The sequence below is a fragment of the Melozone crissalis genome, unplaced genomic scaffold, assembly GCF_028551555.1.
Source record: "Melozone crissalis strain CALT ecotype California unplaced genomic scaffold, PUWL_Pcris_2 ptg000018l_1, whole genome shotgun sequence".
Classification (NCBI taxonomy): domain Eukaryota; kingdom Metazoa; phylum Chordata; class Aves; order Passeriformes; family Passerellidae; genus Melozone; species Melozone crissalis.
The window spans coordinates 5,740,538-5,767,554 of record NW_026535796.1 but is presented as its reverse complement, the minus strand read 5'-3'; the positions used below and the strand labels follow the sequence as shown (position 1 = coordinate 5,767,554).

The following is a 27,017-nucleotide window of genomic DNA, read 5'->3' as shown; positions in this document are numbered from 1 at the left end:
GTGCTGCACAAGTGCTAGAATGAGCATTAATTTTCAGTGCTGCTTTAAGCAAACAATTCATTCAAGACAAAAGTATTAAACTCAGCAGTCAGTCCAGAGGATGGCTGCACAGGCACCTTCAAGAAAGCATCTACTGAGCTTCATGTTTCTCAGAAGGTATTTCCCTCCTGCCACACACAAAGAGGCTTTCAGGTTGCAAAAGGAATCTTGTTTCTTACAAGAAAAGAGGGCGACTTTCAGTGTATGTCATTAAATACAGCACATTTTCAGAGTAATTCCACAAGTGAATGCCCAATGAAAATAGACAAAAAAACAGAGCCAAAAGTCCACATGAGGAAGCACCATAACAATATCATTAAAAGTATTACAGAAGTCTTTCAAAACACTGTTAGCAAGGTACTTTACCCATGTTAAGGAGAAGCAAATACATTTTAGGAAATAATTTTCTTTTTCTATTGGAAGAAGTAAAAGCTATTTGCCAGCTAAATATTTTCCTTCAAAGCTACCCTGCTTCAGCCAAACCCCATTAATCATTGTGCTGTTAGACAAGATTGCTTTGATGTCCACAGATCATACAGAAGACTTAAGACAGCAAGCTGTCTGAAAAATTCAGTGATAAGGTCAAGGTAAACCAAGGTAAAAAGTGTCTAATCAGTTCTAATTTAGTCAAGAGTTTTACTTGTTTCACATAAACTTTATCTACTTTTGACTGTTATTTTATCTAGCACCACATACTGCAAAGCCTCTATTATTACTACTGCCTGACTTACCCAGTCACCTGGAAACTCAACCATCTAAGGAGAAACAAAGACTAAATTAGAAATGCTCTTCTCTGTAAGGAACTGGGAAGGGGAAAAGAAATGTTGACTTTGATTGAAGGGGTCCAACAGCCCTGTTCAGATGAGCCAAGCAATTTGAGTACTCTCTGAGAGCCTGGGCAAAACATTGGATTTTGGTGTTTGTTAGAGGCTGTTGTGGGGGTGAAAATTAAAGTTCTCTTTGGGCACTATAAACAACAAAGAAAACCCACACTTCCTCTATCAAACAGCACATGGATCCCCCAATAACTAATTTCAGCAGAAACTATTATTAAAAGTTCTTTTGGAAAGTATTCAAGGTATGGTTTATGGGCAGAAAAGCATTTTAAAAATACACATTAATGCTTCCATTAAGAACCAAAAAATAGAAACATGCAGACAAATAACTCTTTAAACTAACACTTTGGCAACAACAACAAAAAAATATTTAGTACATCACTTAACAAATGGATTTGACCCAGATTGCTACCCTCTGTTTTAAGAGAACATTCTTGAGAAGAGTTCACAGGCTGCTGGTACTGCTAATTTATCTCCATTGTGTTACAGCTTTCAAAGAGTCAGTAAAAGACTTGCAACATCCGTTCCCACTTTGTTGCCTACACATATTCTTACCAGTAAGGGTTATGAAAAGAAGCTGAACTAAAACTGAAAACAGGAAAAATTTAAAATCATAATCAGCAGTTGAAGGGAAGGGTGTTTCTTCTTCTGAACAAGAGACTTGAAGGCTCTGCCCCAATAGCAATCTTGGCTTGCTCTTCACTTCATATAGCCCCCAGCTCTTGTGACAAGATTGGTTTTAGTTAAAATTTGTGTTTGCTTGCCTTCAGCCCACCTGGGCTGTCTTCATCTTCGAGTGATGACACTGTCATGCCATTTCCTTTATTTCAGTCTGAAAAATCACCAACTCACCTGTGTAGAGGGAGAAAATCTAACTGCAGATTCCTTTTAATGAACATTTTTATGGAGATAGTGGATGAAAGTAGTCTCAAGATAGTAGTTCATTAATAAGCTTTACAACATGATATTGTTCTCTCAACAGTAGTCTTATCTAAACACCCTTATCAAGTCACTCTCCAGTGGCTCTACTGATTCTAAATTTCTCCCTGTGGTTCTCCTACTGAGCAGAAGTCCAAAAACAACAAACATGCCACTTCTCTGAGTCTACAATAGAGCATTCAGAGTTATCAGGCTGCTCAGCACAATCTATCTTTTACTTTTAAATGCCAAGGCTCCAAAAGTCCTTTCCCTCCAAGCTGGTTTATCATGATCAGAATCACTGACCTGATTTTTCCTCTTCTGGAAAATACAGTATATTTGCAATTTCCAAGCATGCTAGAAAAGTCACAGAATCACAGAATAACTAGAGTTGGAAAGGACCCCTGAAAATCATCCTGTCCAAAACCCTTGCTGCAGGTTCACCTAGAACAGGTTCCAAAGGATCTCATCCGGGTGGGGTTTGAACATCTCTAGAGGTTTTTTTTGCTGGAACAGTTGTTTTCATGTGTCCTTCATATTTGGGTACCTGAACAATTCAGTCCATCTGATGTTACAAACTAGCTGCTGTAGCTCTATCACAATTTTCTACTTGAAATAAGAAGCCTTGTTATAATCCCCCTTTTAATTCTTTCCAATTATAAAAAAAGGTAACTAATGTTTTGATAGACTGAATAAACTTCCTATTTGAACAATAGTCTTTCACCTCCTTATTAATCAGTAAAACCAAGACTAACACTCTCTCTTGTCAGTTGAGATGAAGAAGTTGCTAGACATCAATAAACATTTCTCAGCCAAAATTATAGGAGCTCTGCATCTTTAAGTATCCCAGTGAGAAGGAATACATTTTTAAAAAATTAAGTTTCCAGTTAACATACGTAAAATCACACCTCAAGCTTTTTTTCCCTAAGATTTTCTTTTTGCATCTCATTTTTGTTTCTGTCAACATTGTAACATGAACCACCTGAAAGGTTTAAAACTAAACAATTCTAGGCAGTGGGTGAAACCACAGCATGTTAACTGACAGGAGGTTTTGGCTTGGTCTTCATCTTTAAGCATCTATTACTCAGCTGCTGTTTCTCTGCAGCAGGGGCTGGAACATTCACAGACTTCAGTCCAAGACTCCTAGTTTCCTATTAGGTGCTGCTTGAGCATGTTTTTTCTTGAATTGGTTGTTTCTTTAATAACTACACTGTCCTTGTATTCCATCTTGCCCATCTGAACACACCCAATACTAATTGACACTTACTGCAGCTTCATTGAACACTGATTGTTCAAATGACAGCACACATGGCCGTGATGCCACTTGACAGAGTTGTCCCCATCTGACAGACATCAGAGCAGGGACAGAGGTGATGAACAGAAGACAAGGCTAGTAAGAAATTATGGTAAAGCAGAAGAAATACAATGTGAGATCTCTTAAGTATTAGCCAGTTCTCCTTCAGTCAAATGCAAAGCTATTTTCAAAAAACTAAAATATTTTTCCTATGGCATATAATCCACTGCCAACTCCAGCACAAGAGATTTTGTCCCCGAACAATCTGAAGAGTGGAAGAATGAAAGCTTATAAAATATATATCCTTGTCTGTGTTGGAAACAGCACAATTCCAAACCAGAGACTAACACTGAAATACAATCCAGGGGCTGTGCTTCCATTCATAAACTGTTCCATTTGAACACAGGGTCTGGAATGAATTTTATCCTCATGTTCAACCAGAGAGCCACAATTTATTACAGTGCTGCACTTTTCAGTTTCAAAATCATATCCCTAACATTTTTTTCTGTCAAGTCCAATGGAGATTAGCAGATTTTTCAACCAGGATCATCTAGAAAGGGAAAATACAGCAGAATCCAACTGCCCAGAGACATGAAGAAGCAAGTCCAGTTATGTACCACATGGCTAAAAGAAAAGAAAACCTGCTGTGCACACACAGCTTCAACAGTCTGAGCTGGAAAGGCATCAGAAAGGCACTTTCCTTAGTAACAGCATAAGTGGTATCTCAAATTTTTAGCTCAGTAACAGCATAAGTGGGGTCTCAGACTTTGGCTCTGTCTTTAAGTTACCACTAGACTGTCTGTGCAGCAGCCCAGCTCCATTACTCCTGTGTAAAATCACAGTAATGCTCTCTGACAACTCCAAACCCCCAAAAAATAACCAGTGCTTCCCAGTCATTGCATATTCTACAGCTAAGATGTGCCACAAAGGTACAGGCTTATTTACATCTGTTAAAATTTGAGCTGTTTCAGGAGCCTCCTTAGGGCTCTCTAGGTAATGATTACCTCTTATATTCAAATTAAAAGGAATTTAGGATTCAGCAACACTGGTATGACCAATTTCAATCTATAGGGTCACTGCTTTTTGCAGCAGTTGTCTATAGTCTTCCATTGGCTTAAAATATTTCTCTGGCAAAAAGAGAAAACTCCAAAAATTGCAGCAGAGCTGAATACATTTTCATTGATACTTCTCCACATAGAGCAAGATGAAAGAAGCATCTGCTGCCAGTATACAACCAGGTAAAAGTAATTTAAATAATTACAAAAACCATCCCATCAACTTCTGGACTAGAACAATTTCCTCTTCTGGAAAAAGGGAAGGGAAATTGGTGACATGGTCCTTCAGCCCAAGGATGTGATCCAGCAATTCAATCTGTGATTTAACATGTCATTTTTAAATACTAGTTTTTCTCACAGATCCTATTGCACAGAAATCTCTAGGTTGATCATTATACACTCATACCACACCACAAATCAGATTTTCATAGTATGCAGAGAAGTAAAAACTAGACTTCAGTTAACATAAACCTTTAAATGAAGACAAAGGAAATTATCATAGCCATCAGGTACGGAATTCTTGTACAGCAAAATTTATTAATTGCTTAACTAGTAACCAAATTTTTTCATTCCAGTAAAAAGCTTTCCATTTGGTAAGTCAGAGCCACTACCACATGTCCTTTGCATTGCATTCACATATTTTATTCACCTGGTCACCTAATAAAACAGTCTAGACCCCTTCAAACTTCCACCTCTCTTTGACCGACACTGAGCAGTCATTTGACACCATGGATGACAATTTCGAATGAACCCTGCTTTGACTAGAGCTGCTGTAGAATAGCTTTTTAAAACTCATCTCTGGGTAGCTCTGTGACTAAGAAACATTTTTAACACAGCAGCTAACAGCCCCAGTGAGATGTTTCACCATCTATTTTGGAAGGCAACATGCCAAGAGAGCTGTGGTGCATTTTCAATCATCTCTTGGCTACTGCTTCATCCAAAGTCTCTGTCCAAAGACAGCCAAAACCAAGTTCTATGAATCACTGCTTGAATGAGATCTAATTATTCAATTAGTTTTAATGCCTTTCTTTTCCTTATTTCTTGACAGCCTTACACACCTCTTGCCCTTCAGGGCATTTGTCCACATGTCTTTCCCACAACTGGAAATGCAGGCAATTTCCTTCCCACCCATAACAGCTTTCAGTGAATACAGTATCCTGCACATCCCCTTTGGATATAGTCCTTTTTACCTAGGGAGAGAGGAAGAATAAAAATCTGTATAATCACCTATTCACAGACACACTTTGCTGAGACCCGATCTGCTGCTTTGTGTACACCACAGATTTATTGCAAGTTAACTTCCTCACAAAGATATTTGTCATGTTTATTCACCTGAATGCATAAGATTATTAATAAAGCCTCAGGTATGAAACTGCAAATAGATGATCCACCTAGCTAGTATAAGTGGGGGGAAACTTAACATTTAGCTGTGAAATATGAACTGCTTCAAAAAGTGTATCAGTTGGAAGGCTTTGATGATGAGAAAAGAGGGAAAAAAAGAGAGAAAAATCTCTTAATTCTCCACCTTACTCCTTATGAGTCACACTATTTTTCATTTTGCCTGCTACTACATTAATACAAAAAAAACCACACAAAAAACTCTGTTTCAGTGCAGTGCTGTCTGCTTTCTCCCTGTATAACTACACAGAAAAGAAACAATAATTAATGGTGTAATATAGATTTACAGTAAATTCGTAGCTACCTGTTCATCTCAGTCACTAAAGCAGTTAACTTGACAGTTGCAATGACTCAGTTGCTTTTACAGAAATACTGTCTAGGGCTCAGACTCATTTTTCTGGGAGAAGATTTTCAAGGTAGGAGGAAAACTGCAAGCTAGGGTGCAGCCAGATGAGAAACAAAGCACTTTTTCACAATTCTGGTTTTCCATTTCCCCACCTGAACTGCCAACAGGAATGTGCTAGTTGTAGAAAAACAACAGAAATGCAAACTTCCCATTGAGATACAGGATGGAGAGATTTTGTAAGTGTTGCATTTTTAGCCACAGGTTTGTAACAGGACTGGGAGAAAGTGATGAGCAAATTGATGTGTATTGACTCATTCATCTTTCCTTTTAACCAAAAGATAGTTAATGGCTCTTGAAAATAAAAATGTGTGTTCTCAGAATAGCCACAGCTACAAAAAGGCAATATTCTACTCAGTTTAACAGTGGTGATTATCAGGCCTGAACTTTACTAACCCAGTCATTATTACACCCACTACCTCAGAAACACAGTAAGGCTTAGCATGGTGAACACTGTACAAACAAAACTCCAAATGTTGGCCTCACTTGAGTAGTTTCTCTTCAAACACTGTGGCAATTGGAGTTTGCTGTGATGTCACCCACACAATTTCTTACACCATCCCTGCAAAGGTGCAATGGAAGAGGCACATTGCTGGGACTGCCTGTTACCAGGAGACAAAGAAAACTTTGCAGTAAACTTTATGAGTCACCTAATGCTTCATTTTGCTGTAGTTTTGCAAAAGAATATACAACATGATTGGTAATGCTGCACACCACTGCTGCCAGCAGAGCCTACATAAGAAGTCATGCCTTATGAAATGGTTGTCAGCTCCTTTTGATTGACTCAAATGTTGCCTTTTCTACTTTCAATGCCAAAAAACACAACAGAATTTCAATCTTGCATAGAAATACTCCATTCATTAAGCAACACCTTGTCCTTAAGAAGTTTTTTTCCTCTTTCTCAAAAAAGAGATTTCAGTTTGTTTAAAACGTAAAACAAAGGTGTTCCCTCCCCAGATACCCAGCTGTGCTGAGGTGCATAGCATCCTCTGAGAACAAACCCATTTGCATCCCTGGTCTTTCATCTTCCCACTGACTGTGCTTGGTGTGTCAAAAAGTTTATGGAATTATCAAATTGTACGGATTAGAAGAGACCTTTAAAGATTGTTTAGTTCCAACTCCCCTGCCACGGATAGGGACAGCTTCCACTATCCCAGGTTCCTCAAAGTCCCATCCAACCTGGCCCACAACACTTCCAGGGATGGGGCATCCACAAATTCACTGGGTAACCCGCTCCAGTGTCTCACCACTCTCTCAGAAACTAGAATTTGCTATTTGTACGTGACAAAATTTTGTCTGAGAGACATCCTGCTTTCTTTTTCTTTGGTATCCTGAGTGTAGCACCAGGATTCAACTCATAATCTGATGGAGAGACCTAGGTTCTACCATTCAGTATAAAAAAAAGCTCCAATACCTGCCAATATTAGCAAAGCTGCATCCTGTCTGTAATTCCCCTCAGAGATGGACTGAATGCTTCTAAGCAGATCTGATTCTGTTCAGGAAAGGGCAATTATGTGTCACAGCACAGGTTGCAGTCAAGAGGGCCACCATACACAGAGTAATCATACAATACCAGAAAGCTTCAACTCACACAGAGTAACACCTCACCATATCAGAGGGCTTCAGGTGTCTGCCCATACAGAGCACCACCATCTCACCTCTGCCCTTCTTGTTCTTTAGCCCAACCTTTCATACCCCTTATTGCTGATGCACTGCACCTGTGAGCCCTCTGCTCCCCTTGGTGATTGGTCAGTAACACCTCAGCACTCATGGCTCATCACCTCCAACACTGCTCACCTGCCTTTCACAGCTGTATCCCATTGGGGATGGGGCTCAGGCACAGCACCACTCCCACTTCCCACAAACTGTGTGCCCACAATTTTGTTCTACTTCAAAAAGCCCTCCTCCTTTTTATAAGTTATGTCATATTATCTTATTTATACAACTATTATTTCCCTTCTTTTGTCTTCCCTGCATAGGAAGGGCAAATACTAGTATTACAGATCCTTCTAGGAATCAGGATTGATATGTGCATGACAGAAAGAGAGTTCTCCACGTCTATGATTTTATCTTTTTGTTTTCTCCATGTTTTATGCATGAGTGTGATTTGTCATACAACATATTAATAGATAACCTACAGAGAACAAGTGGTTGCAGACTGCTGCATCTTGTAGTGTTCACTGAGTAATTTCAAAGGGAGATATTAGCTGAATACAAATGACATGCTCTTGCTATTTTTTTAAGTAAATGCAAGAGAACAAGTCTAACTACTCACCCCCCAGGTTCAACCCTGGCCAACATAGCTATCTGAATTTCTGTAACTGTTCTGCAAAAAAAATCAGTTTGATTCAAGGGTGCCCAGGCCTCTCTGTAGCACCTCCACTGGTGCTTGGATCTCCAGAACTTTAATCTGACCTTTAGAGCTTACTTGGTCCCCAAAACAACAAATAAAACTTCTTAACAAATGGAAAATGTATTGAGTCAGCACTGGCTCAGCCCCACACAGGAGGTACTGCAAATTACAGAGAAATATAGCCAGTCATGGCTGGCTGCTTCACACACAAAGAGCAGTTGGTCAGTAACAAAGAGCAGGAAGAATAACTTTCTCTCCTTATCCATATGCTTTCCTGACTAGGGCCCACAGGGGATTTGCTGATAAAACACAACTTTGTCACATTTGTCAGACCTGAGGCTGTCATGGAAACATAACTGATGGGACAATCTTTAATGAGCCACTTCACAAGGACAATCTGTCCAAGGCAAGAGCTGTGCTCCAGTTCAGCAGTGAAACAGCCCAGCAGCTCCCAGTATCACCCCACTGCCACAAGTGTCCTGGACTCTTGTTTTGGGAACACCAAAATGTCCATGATAGTGAAAAACTTTTTTACAGGGTTCCCCGTCTACAAAGTTTGCTTTTAAATCAGATCATAAGCAAATCTTGAAATGATAAGTGTTGAAATGATAAGCTGAGCCAGAAGCCTGGGTTTTGACTTTGCCCACCTCACAGAAACGCCAGAAGAATAATTATTTTTTAACAATGTTCTCTCAACTCCTTCACAATATCAGCTGGCTTTTTTTTCCTGCCCTGTTCCTCCAGCTATTTCCCAGCATTTCCCTTTTCCACTCAGACTCAGGAGCAGGTGACTGTTCCCTCACTGCAGGCAACAGGTTTCTCCTTTTCTCATGACAAATCATTTTTTAATAGTAAACACTTTAATGCTTCCAGAAGCCAGCATATCATTTGGCACCAATACAGGTAGTAAAAACTCACCCTTCTCAAGAACCAGTGGCAGTTCACTTTGCAGTCTGTGCTGTCACTGCGACCTTGAGGGACTTGTGATAACAAATCTTGGAAGACAAGTCAGCCCGGGGGCACTGCTGCTGTAGCCAAGATCTCACCAGAAATGCAGCTGCCAAAATGACATTACACACCTGATACTGCTCAGCAAGAGGCTGGTACACAGGAGAATTCACCTAATGCAGCCTGGTTTTGTACATGGAAATACTGAGGTGGAGAAAGAGGAATTTTTTCAGGATTTCAGGACATCTCATAGCCTGACTGGAGCAGCCACTCCCTGACTGCTGAACTCTCTGGGTAGATGGCCACTTTTCAATCAGCCTGCCCTACCTAGAACAAGAACACAGATTTTCCAGAAAAATCATAAAAACCTTTAGCATAACTCCACTGCCTTCCTCTGAGGATCTCACCACACATTCAGAACAGGTAGCACACCCACTATCAGAATCACGAGTACAGGAGCTGCACTGGGAGCTGCTGATAAGGTGCTGCAGGCTGATGACCTCAGGCTGCTTTTGGAATGCCCAGCTCTTGCAGATGGCTATCGACCCCAGGAGGCATCCTGTGCTATTGCAGTACATGGCACCAAGTCAGGCTGACATTTGTTTACTGAGTCATGCCTACATTTGTTTTCTGCTGTCATATGCATCAGCCAATAGTAAATGAAGCACAGCAGGGACCTCAGCTCATTATGTTTGAGCAGAAACCTGGATAACATGTTCATAGGAGAGGAGAGAATGTAAAATCTGACAGCACATTCTACTGTGCACTGAGACTGGAGCAGAAAAGTGTATAACTGGTTGAGGGTTCTCTGCTCACCAGCTTGGATAGCAGCCTCTCACCATGAAAAGAGCCCCAAACATGTGGGCACAAAGTCAGTGTTTCTAAATGCAGTTAGTTCAACCTCTGCCTTCATCCAACCTATACGTGAAACAAATCTCATTACTAGGGCACGATTTTGCCTTTTTGTGCAGGGCCTCTCTTCACTCTGACCTTTTGTGACTCCTGCCCTACTGGAGTCTCCCACAGGAAGGTCAGGGGGAACAGACCCTTGAAAGGAAGTGACATTTCAACATTATAGCAGAGGCTTGATTCTGAAGGAGGCAGAAGGCCTAAATGGATCATTTCCAAGGACAGGACTGGCTCTCCTCCCCTGAAGCCCAAGGTCAGGGCCAGAGTACAGTGCCTCAGCTGTCCATGCTGTGAGCAGTGCCTTGCTCACAAGTGGCACACAAGGGCAGTGCTTTCCACAGGAAATGAAAGGGGTGACCAGACACCACTGGAAAACCAATGTCTGCTCTTAGATCTTCATTCCCTTCCAAAAGCCCATCTGCTGCCCTGAGCCTGAGTGCAGCAGGGTCAGTACAACAGTGAAACCCAGTCTGATGCACAGAGAGCAGCTCTAATCCAGAGCATCAGCTGATTACACAGAGCATATCCATTGTCCAAAATAGTTTTATTTTCACTCTTCCCCTCTGAAACCAACTTGACTCTTCTCCAAAACACAACACCAGAATGAGTCACTTGAAATTATTTTTTAGGTGGGTTTTTAAAGGCTGAGTTGCAATGCAGCCCCTGCCTTGTGACAGCATGCCAGGAAACCCCTGGGAACTCTCCCAGAAAACAGCAAGGGAATGAATGCAAAACAGGCTGAGCTGTTCAGCTTCTCACCTCCCCCAGCATGGGCTTGAACATGTTGACAGCAGGGTGGTATGAAGATGGCTTTGTCCCCTACAAATCTTTTGGATAAACAAGATTGTGCTCTACATCAGAAATCTCTTTTTAACTTCAGTCAATATTTTCTTGGCTTGCTACTCTTGACAGTCATAAAACAGTTCTCTCTGGAATACGCCATTCAAATTAATCAGCTGTCAGCTATTCTTTTAAAACTAATAATAGAAGGTCTGCATGAGCCTGTGAGAGACTGAAACACAGGAATGTGAGTTGTGCAGCTGCAAATGTTTCTATACTGCTGCAGCTCAAATTGCTTTTTGCTCTCTACCCAGAAGGCATGAAGCAGCATTGTAGGGAACAGGTTCTGGACTGTCAAAATTGCCCAGCTGTCCTCAGCATGCCCCATAAACGTGGTAAATGTTTAGTGACACCTTTTAACTTTCAAGGAAGCTTTAAAGACAGGAGGGATGTTCTGGTCATAAACCAACAGGCTCAGCTGGCCCAGGAGCATAGATAATTTGATGGCTTGTATCCTTTGGATGCCAGCTGCGCAGAGGATGCCAGACTATGCTCTTGCCATTGGCAGAAGTTTTAGCCTCCAATTCATCTTCTTGTCATCAAACTGCAAGAGGATGAGCAAAAAGGGTTCCAGGAGGAAGCACTGCCTCTGAGAGGGTTGGGAAACAGGACTCCTTTGAACCGCCCCTTAACTACAACAGTTTGCCTCCAAGTGGGCAGAGAAGATTAATGTTACATGAGGCTTGAACTCAGAATAAGAGCTGGCACTGGAGGAAAGCTAACTGTGCAACACTCCTGTAACTGCTTTGGGGACTCTGTTGTCACAAGAAACTGAGGAACAACTGGGAGGCTCTGTTCAAAAAGCACTCAGGTTTGCAAAGCCTGATGAAGGAACAAGAGCAGCACCTGCTTCTTCCAGGTCTTCCTAAAGCAAGTACCACCTGGGGACTTGCTTCTACCAGCAGTGAGTCCATTTTCAGCCTGAAAAAATACTCTTTAAAGCCTCTCAGGCTTTTAAGAGAAAGAAACAGTTTAAATCCCAGACCGGAAGCCTTAATTATAATGGATTTGTGTGAAAGTTGCCAGATCTTGCCCTGCTCTGTGATCAGGGCTGTGCCAAGAGTCTGCTTTGTGTCACACTAGCAACTGTGCTAAGTTCAGCAAAGTAACTGGGTCAAAGATGCACAGCCAGAAGAGAGATCACTGATTAGCACTAATGAGAGCCTGCACTGCAGAGCAGAGTGACAGTGCCATCCTGTCGAGGCTCTTGCTGTAATTAAAGGCAGCCATACCCATCTCCAGTGTGAGCTGCACAGAACAGATCTTTTTGTGTATCACATTTTACACCTTGGGAAGTCACTCATGACCAAGAAGAAAACAGAATGTGAGAGGAAACATCTGAGAACTCATTGTTCATACTGCTGGAATTGAAATTAACTTATAGAAAATCAGGAAAGATTTGAGCATCACCATGAGCAGCTCTACCAAACATGCAGCATCATTGTTTTCAATCAATTAATTCTACCTATAATGGGTATAAAGTTACAGATGAAGAATACTGATCTCGTGTTCAAGAATTTAATGGAACATCTGTCCACAACACCAGGTGCTCTGAAAATCAACCTTGAACAGAAACAGCAGAAAAAAAAAAAGAAAACTACAGAGTTTTTCCAATGTCTCACAGACTTTCCCTAAGAAGAAAAATAGAAAGGACTTTGTAGTAATCTAGAGAAAGGACTAAGAGCAGAAACTAATATTGAATTGTACAAAGTCAGTCCTAGGCTTCTAGGTAGCCTCAGCTGATTTGCAAAGCATTGTTTTTCTAAGTAATAAAGACAAATGCATCATGTTAGCAGTTAACTTGGAATTGACCTCAATAGACAACACAAACATCTGCTGTCAGCCTATGGATAGAGGGTGCACAAGGAGTTACAGAAGACAGGATCTATGCAAGATGAAACAAGCAATTGAAACACTTACCTCAAAATATAAAAATTACTCTGTAGACAATCAGGAACAGAGAACAAAAAAAATTCTACTGTGTCCCTTCACTTTCCTTCTAAGTACAGCGAGACAGAAAGCAATTAATCCCACCAAACATCTCTGGAAAACTCAGAGCCACTGACTATCCAGACAGAATATGGACATTCAGCCACTGGCAGAAACATGGTAAACACCTGGGACCAGTGAGGAGATTTATATCAGGACAACACAAAGCAACTGTCTTTGAAATGCAGACATGAATGCACTTATAAGTGACAACTACAGAAAGCTGCAAAGGCTGACCTAAGGACCTGTCCAGAGGTGCTGTGTTGAACACAGAGCTGTTACACCTGCACAGACCCCTGCAAGGACTCCACCTGCCTTACCAGCTATACCAGCAGCCTTCCTGAATTGCTCACTCCTTCAATAGATGAAAACACAATGGGTCAATCTTGTTACAATTGCAGTTACAAATATATTATAATTTTTATTATTATCTCCTACTTATAAGGTACACATGGCATAACATATGAAAACTTCATTTGAAACCATTCAAAATGCTAGAACATATGGAAATTATCTTAAAGGACCAAGGGAACAGTGCCTTGTATCACTTTTCAAAGTAATTTGCAAATGCTACAGCACAGGCCATTAAGGGAAATGCCACTCAGCCAGAAACCCTTGGAGATAATTCACCAGGCCTCCTGCTGCACCACAGCAAACAGAGACACACCAAAATCCCACTGCTGCCTTTGGAATACCCAGTTTGGAACACCTTGCAGAGACCTCTCAGGATTCCTCGGATGATCTGTAAAATGTAAGCACTTAAAAGCAGCAGTTCTAACACTGAAAATCATTAGATTTGCCTGTCTTAGAAATTTCAGGGACTAATAGCATTTTTGCCTCAAATTAACCTTAAAATTGGGAAATAATCACAGTGTTCCTTCTTGAGGGGGATAGTTCAAATTAGCACACCAGCTCCACAGATATTTAATTTCTAGTCAAAAACAGTGCAAGGATTTCGTATTAAACTGATCCCAACCATCAAAGAGATGAATTTTTATTTTTCCAAACCAGGCTATTGAAATTTGCTAACAGTAGTATTTATTTATGGAATAAGGCTGGTAGGCAAGAGGTGGACACAAAGTGTTAGGCAGTGCTGATGAGCCCTCAGTTTGCAGATGACAGCTGTCAGTTCTGCTCCAACACAGCCTGCTCCTCCTGCATGAGTGCTCTGGGGTAGGTCACAACAATGACAGCTTTTTTTCTCTAAAGTCTTCCTGGCACTCCCCTCTGAAGCACAGCCCTATAATCAAGGAACAATTTTCACACACACACACACATACTAGTAAACAACAGCCATTTGTGGGGAGAGAGGTGGGATAGAAGGATCTGATTTCCATTCTTCCCCCTCTAGGAAGGTTTGAGGAGAAAGTGGAGATCAGCATTACCATCATCTCCAGCATGTGTTATTAACAGCCACGCTGAGGCCAGTCAGCAGCGTCTGGCATTGTTTGGAGAAACACAAAAGACCTTCTGTTGGGAAAGTTCAAGAAAGAAAAGGCAGAGCCTGTGGCCTGGTCCTGCAGTCAAAAGACTGACACAGAGGCTGGGAAGTTCTCAGGCAGAGGCTGATCCCAAGCCCTTTGAAGTTGACGGGAAAACTCCCATGGACTCCATGGAGCTTTGGATCAGGCCTGAAATGCACTGAAGAGAACAAAGCAGCATAAAAGTAGAAATGAGCATCTCCAAAGGGGAATTTAAACAGCACAATGGTGACCTAATATATTCATCATGGTTGCTGATACAATGTGGTTTTGGCAAAGTAGGATTATATTAAGTTTTTAAGTCTTTTCATTAGGATACAACAGTTGTACACCCATTAGGTATTTTTCTGCTTAAATTTTAAAATTTTAATTTAAAATGCTATGCATGATGCCCTAGCATTGAGCATTTAATACAGCATTTAGCAAAAGGAAAGCTGGGAAGAAAAGTCCCTTTCAAATTGCTGAAATTATGAATTTTCTGCTTTCTTTCCCCACTGTCTTCTCCCTAAAAGGCTGGGCTACAGCTATGAAATACACAGTCTAGGACTGAAAACCTTATTAAGAACAATGCTGCCAGCATCATCTATTCATGAGCAGCCGCTTGAGAGAGGGCCCAACCCAGAAGAAACTTTATAGCAGCACATTCTCCAAACAATTACTAAAGGATCCCAAATGCAGGGAGGCTCCAAATCCTCTGCTTAATTATGGCTTAATTAATTTTCTCATTAAAGATGAATATAGGAGCATTCAAGATGAAATAAAAATCCTCTGATTTCTGTAACATTTCCATAATAATTTTCTTGCATATAGGAGTAATCATTGCAATGGGTTTAAGCTTTGGTGCTGTCTGGGTCCTAAATGGTATTTTCTGGGACTTAATTTGTTACAAACTTTTTAAAACACTTCTTGTAGCCTTTGCACAAGATTCAACAAAGAGCCAAAGTAACTCCCTTCCCTCCCTCCCACCCCAAAAACAAAAAATGCAGGATGTTTCCTCTTTCCCTGGCTAATAGAATCCAACTGTTGCTGCATGACATCATTCCCCAGAGTTAGAGAATCCAAGCTCACTCCGGCACTCTCGGCTGGGAGTAAACACCACCACCAATTAAAAAAAAAATTAAAAATCAAACTTTACAATGGGAGGACATAACAATAAAAAGGCAATTTTTGTTACCTGAAATTTGGAGCATTTCCCTTTCCACTCCATTCTCAGATTTGTATTTCCCAGACAAAACTCTGTGTTATTATCTGAGGCAATCAGAAAACCAGTCGTTTAGTGTCTAATACCTGCTGTGCTTCCCATAACTCCTTCATATGACCTCTCTCAGCACTGATTCCAGCCACAATGATTGCAGAGAACACAGACTGGCCAGGCCAGTTGTCATGGAGATCTCTCCCCCCCCCCCTTTCATAAGCGCGCGCACACACACACACAGATTTAAACAATTCTGGGAGGCATCTACAAAACAGCATGCCTTTTCATCAGCTAAGTTTTGAAACATTCCACCCCTCCTCCAGCCCCTCCCAAGAGTCAGCCCAGGAAGCTGAGATTTGGGCAGGAATTGATTGTGGAAATTAGAGATATTGCCTTCTAAAAAAGAGAAAATGACCACAAAACTTGTACTTTTTTTCCCAGAAGGAAAAAAAGAGATGTTTATTCACCAAAGCTTTGAACTAAAAGTAAATCTATCACATTCAGACCTGCAGGCTATTTCTCTTTGCCTGACTACTTATGAATTTGATATGTGAAAGCACTGAAGCTTTGTTGAAATACAATCATGCAGATTACAAGAAATTCTGCTGGCATGGCCTGACTGCTTACCTTGCTGTTCTCCCAGTACCGAGCCAGTGCCTTAATTAGCACAGGTATTCATAAGGTCATGCAGGACTTCCTGTATTCTTTCATGTTTCTGTAATTAAGAAGAAAATTGGGTAGGTCAGAAACATGCAGCTCAAACAAACAAACAGAAAAAAATCCCCCAGTTAAACAAGAACACAGAGATACATCTGGAAGTTTTCTCATACTGACTATAAGTTTAATTGCTGCTTACCCAAAGCTTGCTATCTCCCAGTTAAAGGAGAAACCCATTTCACCGACGTTTGAGAATTCAAGAACTGATTAGTTTACCATATTCACTGGCACCATGGTTGCAAAACAAAACTTACACCAAACATAAATAAAGACATACAACATTTTTTCCTTGACAAAAAGAATCCAAATTAATCCCCACCAACGTCATATAGGAAAGTCTGGAGTGATAAATCAAGAGAACAGAAAATACTTTTTTAAAAAGAAAGAACATTTATTAAGAAAATTCAGTTTAAAAATATTTGGACTCAGAATAAGAGTACTGTGCCCAAAGTTTTTACACTTTGAGAGATACCTTGGAGACTTACTCTTGAGAGGATTTAATCGGAATCAGTCATTCAAAGTTTTAAAACTTTGTAAAAGATACTGAAGGGACTTCATGAGTCTGTGTTCTGCAATGAGCAGCATAAGCAGCAGTCCCTCTAGCGGACAGAAAATTGCAAAGCTGCCTATGCCAAGCTAAATAGGAAATCAATTTCTTCTGCATCTATTAACCACTTCATTGTGCTGTGATGACGCTCCACCCCTGCATTTAAAACTCAACACTAGCATATGAAATCCTTTATATGTTATTTTGGGAGGTGAACCCAAGAAAATGTACATGATATGATCAACATAACTGTGTTTCTACATAAGGAGGTTAAAGAGGTCCAATATATTACTCTTTGGTTGTGTGAGATAGCCAAGATGTTTCAGGGAATACCTGTCCCCCATATAGCCATTCTTACATATGAACTACACCAGAGCATATTATTGCCTGTACTCTGGAAAACTCTGAACTTTGTGAGTGACAGGGCTCCCAGCAGAATGCACACTGAAACCACCTCTGTCTCTAACAAGAACATCACACAAAAGCATACACATGAGGCATATTTTACACTGCTACCAGAAACTGGGTGCAGACTACTCACAGGTAGATAAACACAACAAAACAGCTACTTAAGCTGTCAGGGGTCCAGAAGATGCTGAAATGACATCGCAACAAATAGGTCCTAGATATGAAAGCACCATATGCTAAGTTTGTAATTTCACACTAAGTGCCACTAATAATGCATCAGTGATGCCCAGCCAGAGCCATGAGAGCCAATTAAGAAATTAATACTTGATTTAGTCCTGAAAAGTTCCTTTGGTGTAGGACTAAGGTAAATTTATCACATGCTGCAAGTGGGCACAATTTCAGCAGCGTGACTAGGGAAAGAGGGAAACTGCTAACTCCTCACAGGAAAGTAACATTTTACACTGCATCACTGCAGGGGGAGTGTTCAAAGACACAGAAGTAATAAAAAAACACCCTAGGAATGTGAGTGACACAAGTGAAATGGCTGATCATGCTCAGCCCTTCTAGAGAGCCCATTACTGGTAACATGGGAGTATGTACCAACCATCTGCATCACATCCCACTCCAGTGTTCATGGCAAGGCTCTGTGGCACTTCATTCTGTGACCACATCTGCATATATGGCAAGGATCTGATATGGCAAGGATCTGGGGCACCAGGCAAGCTGGCATTCATAAATCATGGAAAATGCTGTGTGCATTACATACACACTCTGTTACAGTTTAAAATTCCAGGCAAAGCAAGTAAAGTTGTTAAAATATATCATGCCTACACAAATGTGTAGGAACAAGGCACAGTAGTAAAGCTATGACCCAGGCTTTGGCCTTGGGCAGGTGACTGCCACAGAAGCTGTCAGACAAGCATATTTCTATTCTAAGCCCCATGAATACACCCCAAATCAGTTCCTTGCCAAAAGGGAACATATGTAGCTCAGGTTCATCCCAGAGATCATTCCCACATCTTACTTTTTTCTCACTGAGCTTTCCTTTGAGCACATCAATACATCAGAACACAATTTAGGTTCTGGAATCATAAACAGAGGACATGGTGAACAGCTGATTTAGCATAAATTACAACATCACAGCTACCCTGCCATCAAAAGGCATCAGAGTGTGTACCCTCAGCTCCCTGCAGGAGACAGGCAGGCCATTACTCACACACAGCTGATGCTGAGTTCCTTATTTCAGATACACTTCCCCTTTCTGACTGGCCGAGCACACTCCTTCCTACATGCCTGGCCCCGGGATGGAGCAGCCACGTGAGGCACAGGAGCAGACATGCATTGGGCACGGTGAGTGCACAGCAGGAGCCCTCACCAGGCACACCTGGAGGCTCTGCAGGTGTGAAAGGGAAACACAAGATGCCCGGTCTGAGATCCTTTACTGAATGCTTTCCAAGCAGCCATCAGCAGCAACAGGAGAGGAAGCAAAAATCAGACTTGCTCCTCATGAAATTTTATCACTGTTGGTAGGTGAAAACACAACATCAGAGGTGAGCTCCAGACTAAGCCAGCCACAACAGCAGCACAAATCTCTGGTAGGCATAAATTCAGTTATTCACTGCTTTAACTTCAGTAACGTTTTCCTTTGCATTTTTTTGATACAAACGCTCCTGCAAAGTTACTGAAGATTTTTCTCCTCCTCAAATAAGTTTCTGCCCTTCACAAGGGCTTTTGCCCCTTTCCCATTGAAGACGGCCACCTTATTGCTCCTCCTCGTGTCATCCCCACACATTTATTGACCATCTTCCCAGTGACTTCAACAAATATGTATTTGTTTGAAATTCTATCATTTCAGACTCAACAGCAAAAGTGAAACCTAATTAGTCTGTCCCAGTATGGCTTTAACCCAATACTGCTGAAAGTGCCTGCAGCTCCTGCTGACCTCACCCTGGGAGAGGCAGGGAGCTCGGGAGCAGCACTTCCTCAACACCAGGCAGTGACTTGCAGAGGTATGGAAATAAGGGGGAAAGCCCAAGCCAGCTCTTAATGTAAAGCACACATGCACTACAAAAACTGTGTTCTTTGCTCTTTTTATAGAGAGCCAGCACTCAATACTTTTGCATAGGGAATTCTGCGGACTACCAGGTGGGGCAAAGTGATGACAGGCAGGGCAGCAGCCACCACACACTCTGAAGCAGTCCCTTAGCACCACTGAGTTCTCTAAATTAACAGTGCACAGCACTGGCCCTTATTGGAAACACTCCAACAAGATGGTGTAAGAACATGAAACAACAACAAAGCAAGTGGCACAAGACAACACCTCTGACCCCAAAAGTATCATTCTACCAAAGTGATTAAACCTTGCACTGCCTTCAGTGAGTGGCATGTTAACTTCCATTTTGCCACACTACATGTTTTGGTAGGATTGTGGTATCCAAGTAAGTAGCACAAAAGCAGATTGTAGCCTTGCAAACAATAGCAAAGGAGCTGACTCAACATAGGAGCTCCTCAGTTGCAAGGGGGCTGCAGAGGTGAAAAACTAAGATCAGTCAGCTACAGACTTGTTTTCGTCCCCCATTTCAGATCCATTACTTATATCAGATCCATTCCCTTCTAACAGGATAATTAATTTTCCATGACCTCTTCAATGATCTAGCACAATACTGGTTTCACTAACCCAGAAAAGAAAAAAATTGTGTGTGTATATCCCCAGTATTTATATAGTGTGTATATAGGAAATGACTAATGATAGCTGTGCTCTCTTTGAGATGCTGCCAATCCCTTTATGGCCCTATATCCCATTTCAGTTTGGTCTCATTCTGCAAATGAGAGCCTGCCATGCTTGGGTCTGACCCTGACACTGCAACTGTGTGCAAGACAGCAATTTGAAAAAGATTTTAATTCACTGAAACTAAGGGGAGAGCTGTACCTGGGGGTCATGACAAGAAGCTGACATGCACTCAGTTGCTGTGCAAACACTCATTCAAAAATGAAGTGGCTTAACTTTGTGGCTATTATTATTTTAGGATCTGATTCAGCAAAGCACTTAAACATTGACTTCAAAAGAACTTAAAAATACACTTAAATATACATGCTACAATATTTTACTGAAGCGGAGGTTTAGTAATGTCATATATTTTAGAAAAGAGAGGTGGAAGGAGTTTTTATTTGGCAATTAAAGCTTTAAGACACTGTTTGGTCATACTGAGACACAACCCTCATTCTAAACCTACTAATGATACTGAAAATTTGCTGAGCAATAAGCTGAATAATTCCTTAATAAAACAACTTTAAACGTGAACAGCATGGAATTAACTCATGTGAATGCCTGGTTTGAGAATTATCCATACCTATGCTCTGATTCATGACAGGAGACACATATTACAGCTCACCCTGCTAGAAAAGCAGTTCAAAGCCAAACAAGCCATACAAACTGGCTCTGGGCCCAGGCAGCCAATGCAGCCAGCCCTCAACATCCCAGCACTGCAAACTGTGTCAGATGGCACCAGGCCAAGGCACAAGCCAAGCCAGAGGGATAACCAAAGGTGGGAATCTCATGTAAATAAGTCCTTCTGCTCCTTATCTCTCCAGAGCCAGCTCTGTCTGCAACCCATCTTCCCTCCAGTCAACACCTTCCTTGCATGGCTCTGCTGCATCCCAGGCATGCCCAGGAGGGAGAGACAGGAAGCTATAGGTCCAAAACTGATGGGGGGGAGAAGCCCCCCAGGAGAAGTTATTTGTCCTGTCTGTATATCCCCATCAAGGGTGGATTTATGCCCCAAGCAGAAGGGCAAATGAGACAAGCAGACTTCCTCTGGGAACCAGCCATATCAGGAGAGATGTCAATGAGTTGCTTGAAACTCCACAGGATTTCTGATTTGACCCCACATGAATGCAAGTCTCCATTTGTCTCATTTCACCACTGTTTCTTTCAAGTAGAAGTGAAAGGACAAGTTTTTGTTGCCCCTGTTCACAGCACACATCCTGTGACATAAGATGCTCCTCATGGGACTAGAAGACAATTCAAAAAACAGATCCCCTCACACCTGGAATTGCACTGAAGCAGAACACACAAGAATATAACTTTGGGAGGACTAAATCTTGTGTGAATCGGAGCAAGTACTGCAAAGCTTGGACTTTATGGGAACAGAGGGGCAGAATCCTTCTTAGAGCACATGAATTATGGTATTACAGGTCATATAAGCCAAATCCCCAGCTGAAGGGGAACTTTTCAAATTCTTGTCAAGGTATCCCACTACCTGTACTTTGTCCCAGGCAGTGGGACAAAGAAAAAGATGCTGTTGGGAACCACCTCTATTGTTACACTGGCCAGACGAAGCTAACAAAGGGAAGAGAATCTTTTAGCAAAGCAAGGGACACAAGGACAGAAAACATTGCAGGGATGACTTCTGAAGCAGAATATGGGTGGTGGTTGCATTTTTCACATTTTTCCCCCGCAAAGATGCTTTCCAGAGCAAAACAGCTCTTAAGTTAAACTCAAAATGGAAAATGTGGGCCCAAGGCTGTGGATCCAGTATGATATCACCTTGTTTACATGAGGGGACAAAAAAAATCACAACCAATAGCACGGTACAGTCTTTGAACTTCTAAATAGATAAATAAATAGATAAATAATGACAACATGCTTTGTGATTCCTTTTGATCATCAACTATGAAAGTTCACAGGAAGTTTATACAGCCCCCTCTGACTGGACAGATCTTATCTTCCAAATGCTAGGAGCCAAGAGACTCCAAGAAGAAAGTGTCAGCCTGATGTTCCTTTGGACAAAAGGCAATGACTTCTCTGTGTGCTATCACAGTTGGTTTCCTTTATTTTAGTCGTGACTTGAACTTCCAAGCTGGCCTGGAGACCCTGTGAACTGCTGCTAACATGATAGGGGGAGGCCTATGAGCCCCACTTCTCATCTCTGGGGAGGATGGAGAGTGCAAGCACTGGCCAGCACTGCTCCCACCACCTTCACCCCATGGAAATCAAAGCCATTGGCAGCGCGCGTTTTCTCAGGGACACAGAGTTTGTCTCTTGTACTGTCATAAACATCATAGCAGGGAGATCTCAAGCCACAGACAATAAAGCATTTTCTTCTCTACTTCGGATAGAGCACATAAACATAATATTGCTTTGAATATGCAGAGATCCTTTCATTCAAGGCCCTCAGGGTGCTTTGCAAAGCCACATAAATGTGGCTGCTCAGAAAAATTAGTTCAATGGCTTTGTGTGCAAGTCTGCACACTGGCCCTCTGGAAACTCTGAGTGACCAACAGTGTTCTAAACACCAGGCTCTGCTGCTGGCCCCAAGGCCAGAGTTAGAACCTGGAAGGCAGTTGGGGTCAGTCAAAATTGGAGTTTTCTGGAAAACTGTTTGGGCATGGGAAACAGCCAAAATGAGGCTTTTTTCCTAGCTGGTTTCCAGTGCCACAGAGGGAATGAAAGTCAGTGACATTGGAGTGACTAGGATGAGCTTGTGCGAAACAAAAGAAATCCAAAACCAGACCATGCAGACAGTTCAACAACATTTTATGAACTCTGTGTTTGTTTCTCAGTACCTCAGTGCTTCCTGGGTTTACAATGGGAGCGTGGTACAGAGATGTCCAAATGAGCCACAACCACTTGAATGCCAGAACTGGAAGAGCACAGCTCCAACAGCACAAAGCAGGGCTTGAACTGGTGCAGCTGCCTTTTCTGGGAAGGGAGCTCTGGCACCAGGCAGTGCCCCACTGCAGTGCAGGGCGGTGCAGACCTCCTGGAGTCAGCTCCAGGGCCCTTTCTGCTGACATCCATTGTGTGGCATACACATTCCCAGAGCAACACACTGCAGACCACAGAGGAAGCCAGTCCCAGTACTGCAAATTCAGCTCCCAGCACCCAAGGTCCAGATGAATGCTTTAAAAGCAAGGTCATCCTTCCTCCTTCAATCCTGTGCATTCTTCCAAACAAAGCTGGGAGATATCTCTGAAAATATCCCCAATACCCGGGGTGGACTGTCCCAACATCTACATTTAGGCTGCTGGAGAATCACACACCTACACATCTTTTCTTCACCACTAAGAGTAGAGGCTATTACTTAAGGAAAAAAAAGTACACATTCTGCTTCATTCTCATCAAAACAGATGGTTCACAGATAAGATTTTGCCTCTTGACATGAAAAAGCATAATTTCTTATTTTCATTAAATTACTTCCCATTTTAGAGACAGAAGCAAAGCAAGAATCAACCCTTTTTTTTTTCACATCAAGCTGAAAAGGGGGGAACTTGGGAAAGTACCAGTGTTTTCTTCCAAGTCTGGGAAAACTACACAGTTTACATAGGCCAGGACACTGTTAGAGATATTTTCCCTTTAAAACACTGGAGAAGGTCCATGCAGTCACATGATGCTCCACATTGCTATGTACATTGTTTTAAGGGAAGGGACAGAACTCCCTCCCTGGAACTGCTGCTGCTTGCTGTTCATCCTATGGAAGTGGTGAAATCCCACAACACAGGCGCAGTGTCAGCCATTCAGTGTGCACAGACCACACACCAGAAAGTTTGCAAAAGATCTTGCTGCTAGTGAAGAAGGGCAAGCAAAACCTCTCCTAAAAGCCTCAGTTTCTAGCTGACCTCTAACCCGGGGTAGCACTGACTGCTGCACTGACATCTCCACCTAAACCCCACAGCTGGGCCAGGCTGCCAAAGGAACTGGACATCCCCACTCAAAATTATGCCAGAATCTGAACATGGGAGCTCTGGCTGTTACCCTTGCAGCTGGGTGGGTGTGTGTGCACTCAAACACAAGTTAGTGCCTACAGTGCTGGAAGCAGCTCATGGAAAGTCTGAACTGTAAGATGCAAATCATTAAGAGCACACATCACAACCCGCTCTGGGGAAAATTCCTCATTCAAGAACAGACACGCTGGTTACGTCTCCAGTTTTCTGATTTCCTGACGTGTGAAAGTCCCATCAGTAAACATGAGAGCTCTGTGCTTACTGAAAGCATAAAGCAACGCTCTCAGTTTGCCAGAAAGAGCTGGTTTTGAACATATGCATGGTGCTGAAAACCTCTGTGCTTCCTCCTGCACTGTGTGGAGAGGCCTAACAAGGAGTCACAAGAGTCAAATGCTGTTCTTGCTCTTGACACCATGCAGGTATATGACCTTGGATAGCTTTCTTTGCCTAGTAACAAGGCCTGTTTGGCTTTCTGAAGGTGTTGGAACAATGCAGTAAATTGTAATTCCACTATGAACTTCAAACAATATCTATTTTTGGTCACACTATGCAATTCTGTACATTAAACAGCCTCTAAGCTGTGCCAAACTGATTCCTGTAGTAAATCAGTTTCCAATTTCTTAACCTGCTTCACATCTATGCATTTTTGATACTCTCTCCAGCTTGAAAAAGGTCAAGCATGAACAGGGTTTCCTCCTCATCCTTACCACTGAAAAAAGAATTTTCCCTCACCATTTACATGGTCCCAGAGAGCAAGTAATGCAAATGTTGTCCTAAGCCACTGAAAAAATTAGAACCTGATTTTTACTGCCAACTCTTTATTTGACAAAGTGAGAATTTTGCACAAATTTTCTTAAATTTCTGTAGTTACATTGTGAGATTTAAAACAAACAAAAATCCCCAAAAAACCTATGCTGTGGGTCATTTTTTAAATCCTCTCCATACAGCTGCATTCAAAATAAGCTGCAAAGCACCTGTCTTGTAAAAGCCTCTACAATGGTTAAATATTCCTCACAAGGTCTTGTCTTATCACTAGTTTTATCTCTAGTTTACCTGGGTGTGACCTGGAACAAGTCTTAGTAGTTTTAATTCCTCACCTCCTCTAGAGTGGCTCCCAAGTACAATTCACAGGGCTGGTGGACCAGCTGTAAAATAAAACAACAGCTTGCAGCCCCCCTTCCCAGATGTCTCAGACACTCACAGAGAGCCAGCAGGCCAGCATAATGTAGAAGATGTTTGTAAAACACTGTGTGTCATTTTACATCCTTTTGGATTGGCAGCTCAATACTTTAGAAAATACAACCATCCTTTGCAATTCTGCATGAGACACAGGCAACTGAAACAACTTTCTGGTTTTCGCCTGTTTCCTTATCTCTAAAGAGCTGATAATAACTGAATCTATTGAAAATAATCTTACAATAAACTTATTAACCTCTATAAGATGGCAACAGACTGCTGGAAGAAAAGCATTACTATATTAAGAAGAGACTGGTTATATCTCTTTTAATTTAACTGGACTCCCACTATTAAGCCCATTTAGGAGGCTGTATTAACACATTCCTCAGAAACATTTTCCTTATACAATTTAGAAGTCACACGGTGAGCTAGGGAATGGAAAAGAAACGTCATGCACTGTCATGCAGAAACAGAGAATAAGAGTCAACTGCTTGGAGGCTGTCTCCTGGATGAAAGAGCAAGCCCATTAACAGGAGAAGGTGATAAAAAATCCATATGCAGCACAGAGCACCCCTAAAAGCCAAAACAACAACAGGCAATTGAGGTGGAGAGTGGAGCAGACTGCAATGACTCATAGGCTATAAGTCTAGTCAGTGAAAAATCTGGCAGAAGTTTGCTGTTGGACTATGTCTGTACATTCCCAAGAGATTTATAGCTGCTTATTAAATCATCTGTTCCTCTTAAAACTAAAGAAACTGTATATGTTTCACTGGATTTCACATCTGCTAGAAAGACCCATTAACCATTAGTACAGGGTAGAGTTTTTTCCTATTGAGTGAGTCATTCAAAAGATTTTAAGACCTTACTTGAGAGAGGAAGGGAAACCTACACAAGTGATGGGCTGCAGTGTGATCCAAAACCTGCTGCTTCAGGATGGGTCTCCCTCACTGGCTTCTCTGGTGTGCCTGTCTAATCCTCAGAACCTTTTGAGTAACAAATATTTTCTGCAGAGGAAAGGAAAGGAAACAAGGACTTACTAAGAGGAAAGCTCTATTGAGGAAAGAGTCATGCCTTCAAGTAAAAGAGCACTGTGGCTTGAGACAGGGTTTGTGGAGCAGGTTCATGGAGTGTGGTGACACACAGGCACACACTGGTGCCAGAGGACCTGTCCAAACACGAGGAGCTGGCAGAGTCATCGGCCTCCAGACAGAAGCTGCTACGCTCAGGAGCTGGAGGGAAAACCCCACTAGCTCTGCAGTGTCATCTCAAAACCCAAAGGAACAGAAAAGGAGCTGTGCACAGTCCTGCCCCAAGCATGATGAGTGCTGCTTGAACACTGGTTAGTTCACAGGAGAGCAAGACAGAAGGATGGGTTGTCATTTCCATCCTGGTTAGCTAAAAAAGCTATTTTGTTATCTCAGAGTGCTCTTGGAGCATCTCTGCCCCTATTCATCCCACACATTGTCCATTCAAAAAGCCTGCACAAAGAATGCTCCTTTCTCCCATCTCCCCTCCTCTCAGTCTTACTTTTTTGCTCTTTTTTTGCCCTTGGGCACATCCAAGGGTGAAAAAGAGATTAGGTCTCCAAGATAGACATCTCTCAATGGTAATATACAAAGATGTTATTAAATAGAAGCCATTTGCTGAGGCATAGATGGAGCTGAACATCCCAAATTCCCAGAAGGTAGGAAAGTTTTACAGAATTTAAGTTAACACCTTAAAAATAAACACAATCCATGCATGTTTACCAATCATATCAGAATGCAGAAATATTGTGTCTACAGCTAC

The 27,017-nt window shown here is 41.8% G+C and overlaps 1 protein-coding gene across 2 annotated transcripts in view; it reads right to left on the bottom strand.

Moving 5' to 3' along the window:
• The window catches only part of DENND2B (DENN domain containing 2B), a 153,255-nt gene that overhangs the window by 100,896 nt on the left and 25,342 nt on the right, over positions 1–27,017 (bottom strand). The window contains exons 2-3 of one of the 2 annotated variants that reach the window (XM_054275759.1): positions 16,286–16,373; positions 15,638–15,711 (exon numbers count right to left, since the gene is read on the bottom strand). The gene's annotated coding sequence lies outside the window, so the exon portion shown is untranslated. The remainder of the gene's footprint in view (positions 1–15,637; positions 15,712–16,285; positions 16,374–27,017) is intronic. The other variant, XM_054275760.1, reaches the window with a different exon arrangement.